Source organism: Syngnathus leptorhynchus, chromosome 8 (genome assembly GCF_054491065.1).
Source record: "Syngnathus leptorhynchus isolate UIUO chromosome 8, UIUO_Slep, whole genome shotgun sequence".
Taxonomy (NCBI): domain Eukaryota; kingdom Metazoa; phylum Chordata; class Actinopteri; order Syngnathiformes; family Syngnathidae; genus Syngnathus; species Syngnathus leptorhynchus.
Window position 1 is genome coordinate 3,741,267 of NC_141202.1, and position 7,308 is coordinate 3,748,574.

Sequence of the window (7,308 nt, forward strand, 5' to 3'; positions counted from 1 at the left end):
ATGTTTATTTTAATTGTCATCTTTTACTTTTTAAGGTATGGCGTCGAGCAGATTAACCAGATCCACCTGCATTTTTTTTTTTTTTTTGCTAAAGCTTCAAGCGATGCTCTTTACCTGGAACTGTGACTTTTTGTCAAAGGGCGTGTCCGGAAATTCTGATCTTTCGCAGTGACGAAAGCTGAAACTTGACGTCTCAAAATTTCACACTGCAAGAATCGAGTGTTAATGTTTTTTTTTTTCATTCGTTTCATTTAGAGATTTTAGTCCAACACAAAGGTAAGGAGTTTTTATTTCCTTTTTTTTTTTTTTTAACCATATGCCATTTTTTTTTCAAATTATTTTGCAGTGTCCAAGCTACAAACTGGGACCTCGGTTTGATAGCCGCTAGTGTAGAAAATAGACTTCGTGTCATTGCAATTAGTTTGTTGAAATTACAATACAGTATGCGTTTGTGCCATTTTTTGAAGAACAGAAATCCCATTAAGAAGCAAAAACAACTTGAAATACATGCAGAACGAGGCAGTTCCGAATTCCGCAGCTGGTGGAACATTTGTAGTAATACCAGTAAACCGCTAGATGGCAGCAAATGCTCTATATTGCTGCTTATGACCCAAATTCACGGTTCTAGCTTTTTAAAGTTTGATTTCGTTTTAATATAAAGCGGAGCAGCGAGTATAATCATTTTAGTCCAATAATAGTATACCTTATGTATTTGTATTTTACTGTGAAATAGTCCATCAGTATTTTATTTGAATATTGCACTCGCCTCTTGGTCAAAAGTATGCAAACACCATTAAGGGGAAACAAAAGTTAAAGTTGATTAATTTGTCTATGATAATTCACATTATTAAGGTGATAATCATTTATTCCTCCTAATATAATGTACATTAATGTTCTTCTTATTATTATTATTATTATTTTAAATGCAATTTAGTGTCTAGTTGGGCATTGTATCAACATATCTTTTGTTAATTGCCGACAGCTCAGGAGAGAGCGAGAGAAAGAGAGAGAAGGGAAAAAAAAAAATCAGCATTCTCTGCTCCAGTGGTGAGGGATTTAGAGAAGGACTGAATCCGAGCCCCGACTGGGACAAACAATGGCAGCTATGAAAGGCGAGGGGAGGGTCCATCTAATGCAAATATCCACTTTGTGCACCCCCAGAGGACCTGCTGCTCTCAACTCTGACATCCACCACCAAGCAACAAGTGCACGCTGCAGTTTAGTCTTAGTTTTGTCATCCTTTTTTTTTTTTCCACACAGCTTTTTCACCTTTCTTGCTGAAGAAGTTCCGGCAAGGTTTCTAAAGGTGCAACGAGTAGAAATGTCTACTGTGAGTTTCTCTTTGGAGATTGGATACAGCATCACTGAAATACACCTGCCGTAAGAAGAAGAGCAGAGGTAAGAATAATCTTAAAACAGCCTCACTATATATATAAATAGAATTTTTTCAGTCTTTTTTTTTTTTTTGAAGTGTCAGCGATGCATCATTTGGAGCATTCCGCTTGCATGCCGCCCAACTTTTTTTTTTTTTTGCCCTCTCTTTATGTGCAGCTTATTTAGCGCAGCTTAGCTTGTCTCAGGGAAACGTGATTATCCTCTGAGCATTCAAGACATGCATGAGAAAGGCTTTGCAACATAATAGATCAGTGGGAGCCTGTCTGCTTGTATGGGACTGGGACAAATGGATGGGAATCTCCCTTGAATGTTGATGCTACTGCTGCTGGAGGAACAATATTGGGAAATATTACCAGCTTAATAATGCTATATTGTGCTTCTTTTTTTTTTTTTGCATGCTATTCTCAAAGTATGAGGCTCATTCGGACATCCCTGCAGTGTTACACCATGCACAAAACCAGTCGCTACTGTAAAATCCCAGCCCCCCCCCCCCCCCCCCCCCCCCACATTGCATACACGCTGCCCGCCCTCCCTAACTGAAACTTCAAAGTGGGCTCAACATGAGGCCTTTATGTGAACAATTGCGCTATTCTACCCTGCACCCCGCAATCCTGACGCCTTCCCCCCTCCCTCCCTCCCTCCCTCCCTCCCACAACCCCCTATTCCCATTTCCACTTGATTAAGCCCCGAGCTGAGCGGCCCCGCTTGAATGTAGAGGGAAAATGGTTCCCTAATTCTGACTCTCAAGTGCAACACAAAAGAGGAAGAGTGTTTGCGCCGCTCTAATTTGGGAGCGGTTCAGTAAGTTGGAAAGCGTTTGCTCTGTCGGGGTGAGGAGGAGGTGGTGGCTGGATGAGAGGGGTCACATGTCTATTGTATTATTATTATTGTTCTTCAAATATCTGAAAATGATTGCAACTGATGTCCGAGCACGCAGCCTACAGTGCACTTTGAATGACTACTGAGAGAAAGAAAAAAAAAACGGCCAATAAGCACATTCATACAGAGCTGTCAATAGCCATGATTCATGCTGAGTCACTCAATATGCTAATTGGCTAACGCTAACTTGTTTACATCCAGCCAAGTCATCAAACACCAGGGCCAGGCCGCACCTTTTAAAGCCATACACACTCAAAGTCACAGATTTGTAATGGTGACACAAAGTGGACAAAATGAATACCCAGATTTTATCCATATCTAAATGTGTCGAGTAAGCGAAATCTAATTTTCCAACTCCTGCTACCTCATTCTGTATTCGTGTTTTGAGATATCTTTCAAAGCTTATTTGACTTTAATATACAGTTCAAAATAAGAACTAAATACTCACATTCTAAAATTAAATTTAAGATTCTGCATGTATATTGCTTATTTATTTTTGGGCTACTCAATTTTGTACTGGTTTGTAAATGAATTGAATTGACAACTAATGTGTCAATTAATCAAATGTTTTTTTCAAGCATGCTTTTATTAATGCGAAAGGCATCAAACATTTTGCATCCCGTGAGTTTGTGTCAGAAAAGCAATTTTAATTGTAACACACTTTGTGAGTGTGGTTGCTAGGCAATGAGAGCTGCTGGATGAAAGCTGCTCAGATGATTCTTTCCCCTCCTTCAGACTTCTTCTCACTCTCCATTTTTCTTTTCAGTCTAGCAACCCCCTAACGTCTACTCTCAGCAAGTGTTTGGCATACTAAAAAGCGGCTCTCAAATTGAGAATGTTGCATTGTGTATTTTATTCAGAACACATGATTAATTTTGTATATTATACTTATATGTTTCTTGTTCAAATAAGGACATTTCTGAGTGATCTCAAACTTAGAAAATATGTTTTTTAATTTAACTGTTTATTCATGTAAGATTTTTTCAAGACACTTTTTTCCAGTTAAACAATATTTGCTGTACATGTTTGTTACCAGTGGAGGGCAGTATACTTATAAAACAATACACACCCAGATCTTTCTAAATGTTTTTTTCTAAAACAAAAATATATTTTTCAAATGTATTTTTGTTATTCAGAAGCTTTGTCTGTGCCTTCAACATCAATCAAACGCCACTTCACTGATCTATCTATGGTGGCATCTTTAAACAGGATGCCCTTGTTACCGTGACAACGACTCAAAAACAGATGTGGCACAAGTTTAGTTGAAAGAACAACAGAACGGAACCCCCCCAGCCTTCGGTATCATGAAATTTGTATTGAATTTTAACAATCAATTCCATAGCTGTCATGTGTGGCTTGTGTGTATTATTGATCGACATGTACATAACACATTTTGGGATGGAGGAGATCCTCAATGACAAATTTCCTCTAAGTGATGGGCTTTGTCCCCTTGGGAGTGGTATAATTAGAGCAATGGAAACAGGAAACACCTCGCCCTCCCTATCGTTCTACCCCCCCCCCCCCCCAAATAAAAAAAAAACATTTGCCTGTATAAAGGTATATTTTATAATACAATAGCGTTACATTAGGAACTTGCATGGTGGAAGACAATATCTAAAATAAACTAAAATTATTATTATTATTTAAATAAAATTTTTAAAAAAATGAAAAAAAAATATAAAAGACCATGTCAGGATATTTGATCATATTTTAGACTTAGCTGTGATTCAAAATGATGTAGAGCAGGTGTGAGAAGCTGAAAAAAAACCACTCAAGATCCTTTTATGAGACTTTAGGAATTCCTAACCCCTCCTCTGGTATGACACTGCCTCGACTTGAGCCCGCCAGTGATTCATGTGCGGTGAATGTTTGAACGCCAAGCGTGGTAACTCAGTCCAGCGTGAGGGATAGCCTCTAATTTCTACTCCTTCCCCAGCAAGATTAAAGACCCAGAGGAGGACCAGGTGTACGGTCCAGACCAAAGATGAACCTCCTATCTCATTTTCTCCTTCATCTTACATGGGCGAGTGGTGTGCGGTGCTCCGCCTCCTGCAAACTTTACAAAAGTGTGTGAGGTGCAGCTTTTATTGCTGGCCTGGGAAGCTTTGCTTGAAATGTGCATGAAGAATTAAACTTGCCAATGGCTTTTTCCCCTTCAGCTCAACTTTTCTAGTGTTTGAGAGAGACAAGTCAGCAATTTTTATTGATTCAGGAGTGGCTCCCACCTTTCCTTACTGCTGTGGAATGCACACCTGGAAGTGTTTGCTAAGTGGCTGGAATAATCCGTAGAACAATTCCAGGACATTAAAAGCGTCTGCGTATCAATTATTTTAAATGTAGTTATTTTATTGGCATGTTTTTCTTTCTTTTTTTTTTTTTTTTACAATATGGCACCTGTGAATGGCAAAGGCATAGGAATGACGGAATGTAATATTTACACAAGACATTTCCCTACATGGAATATAAGCTTGTTGACATGGCAGCCCAGTTGAGCTGTGCCACTCAGGCCTCCGATAAGGAGGAGATGGGCGAAGATAAAAAAACAAAACAAAAAAAACACTGGGTTACGCCCCAACAAGGAATTGGGATGCCTGGAGGGGGTGGGGGTATGTGTGTGTGTGTGAGGGGGGGGGGGGGGGGGGGGGGGGGGGGGAACTTTTTCTTTCTGTCTCGCCTCAATTTTGCAATTATTTTTTTCAGCCCATTCCCGGCAGTGTCTCTGATGGAGCACGTCAGGCTCCTGCAGGACTCAGAAGCTCGGGGGCAGGTCTTCTTCTCTGGTTAGACAGCTGTCAGCCAGCCCCCCCCCACCTCACCCCCACCCCTGCACAACCCAAAGAGTCAGACACTGACATTGCACAAGTGAACTGTGGCCGGAGGTGAGTGCTTAGTCTCTAAACTGTGACTTCCTCGACTGCTGCTTTGTTTATATTCTGTCTGTATAATCAGTCAAAGAGAAAATTTGATTTCGGAAAGGAAATTTGTTTTATAATTGTATATGATTATATGTGGCTTTTCTGTAGCTACCATTCCTGATCTTTCTGTATTATAATGACTTGTCCCGTGAGTCATTGTTTACAGATTGTATGGGCATTGCTTTTACTAAACCGCCGATAAAAGCCTTTCGACTTTTTTTGTGATGAGCAGCAGTAAGATTTCAAAAAAAATAAAATATTGAAGGGATTTTGAAATTGTAAACAGAAAGTCCCTAGTTCCACTGCATTTATGTCAAGTGTATATGAACTCCGTCAGTCCAAGTTTGCACTTTGAAGAGTGTGGGAATCGCCACTGTAATTCGAGCTAGCCACCTGTGCTCGCGTGCGTAGAGAAAACACCAGCTTTTGTGTCGGGAGGGAGACGTCCGCACAGCGGGGGGGCTAAGGTACGATATTGGGGGGGGGGGGCAGCTGTGACAGGTGGCATCCTCCTCCCTCCTCAACACCATCTCGGGGGTCACAACAGCTGCGTCACAAGACCCCCAAATTTGAATCCGAGTATCCCTCACATGTGCACCGGAGCCGAATCGGGGCGGGTTGTGTTTGCGTAGCTGTTTGCCTTTGCGTGGTGACTGCTGACATCATGGGCTTGGGAACAGAGGAGGAACAGTTCACATGGGATCTTAAAGTGAGTGGGACTGGTAGGATGCCAACTCAGAAGATGATGTCCGTCCGTCCGCACGAGATCTAAAGGCTCCGATGACTGATGCCGTCTGATCTTTTCTCAAAAATGTGACCTGTAAGTAGAGATGCATTGATTATATAGATAGATAGGAGAGGACAAAGACTGTCTTACATGGTTCCGTTCATTTTGAGATGGAAAGTTACTCGGTACCTTGGAAAATGGTATTTTGGATTCAGATGGTTCTGCATGGATTGTGATTTGAAAAAGTTTGAAGAAGAGAAGATGTTTTCATGGCTACTGTTGATGGGTGGCCTGTGTGCCAATGTGAGGTCAGTACGAAGTGAGATAGGACCAAGGTGTCACATTCCACAGTTTGGTGTGTGGGTCTGTGTGTAGTACTTAATTGCAAATGCCCACCCAACCCATTTCCAGCGAAGAAGGCTTTAAGTTCATTCGAAATGTTTCACTCAAAAACTACCACAATGTGTCCCACTGGGCATCCTTAATTAAAAAAAAAAAAAAAAAAGATACTATTTATGTAACATGTCTAAAAATTCTCATTCATCCATGTCTTTTGTTTCTCAGAGCAGTGACTTGAATTTTTTTTTTTAAGTGATCCAGTAAAATATCAAACTTTACAAAGATGTTAAAGTTGTCATAGTTTGATAATATTCACAAATCTAGTAGTTATAATTTGTGCTCGTTGGGTAAGATGCGAGCACAAAATGGCTAATCTGTTCCCATGCTAGTTTTATCAGATGGCGTACCACCCAAGAGACATGCATATCGCTTCTTCACATCACATAAATAATCTTTAGTCTGCGTAAACGTGGCTATTTTAAAATGGGCTGGAAAAACAACAGGAAAAGTTTCATTTCTGCACTCGCACAAACAATATTACTCGGAGAGCAGATCTTCAAGTGGCCTACGTCTTTGAATGTAAACATTTTGGGGTAATTATGGTGTCCTGTGCCACCGCAGCTTACAGAAGAGTGATAAATCTTGAATTTAAATGCAGCTTTAAGTTTTGAGACACAAACTTGTTGGCTGTTTATTCGAGCATGGAAGACCCACAAGCCTCCTCTAGTGGACACATGGGAGACAAAAGTCACATAGGAAGCATCCAAAAATACATCTCATGTATTTTATAATGCGCAGTGAATAGCTTTTGGGACTTCGAGAGAGACTATGTAGGATTTAAGAAGCCAATTTCGATGCATGGGAACAATTTGATCAGTTGTGTTTTTTAATCACCAAGAGGCTTTATGTGTGACTTGAAATGACAAAGCAAAAAAAGTTATTCAACCACTTTATTATGCGAAACCTCATTTGTACAGTAATAATAGTGATAATAAAAATTTCTTTTTTTTTTATCTTTCTTTAGTTGTATTTTCTCTTGTCTTATTTGGGCTA

General features: G+C 40.2%; 1 long non-coding RNA gene across 1 annotated transcript; it reads left to right on the plus strand.

Annotated features, from left to right (window-relative positions):
* Positions 1-153: 153 nt before the first annotated feature.
* LOC147051979 (uncharacterized) lies at positions 154-5,096 on the plus strand. The gene is made up of 3 exons (XR_015066894.1): positions 154-276; positions 1,261-1,398; positions 4,975-5,096. It is a non-coding gene; the product is annotated as an uncharacterized LOC147051979 (long non-coding RNA).
* Positions 5,097-7,308: the final 2,212 nt, after the last annotated feature.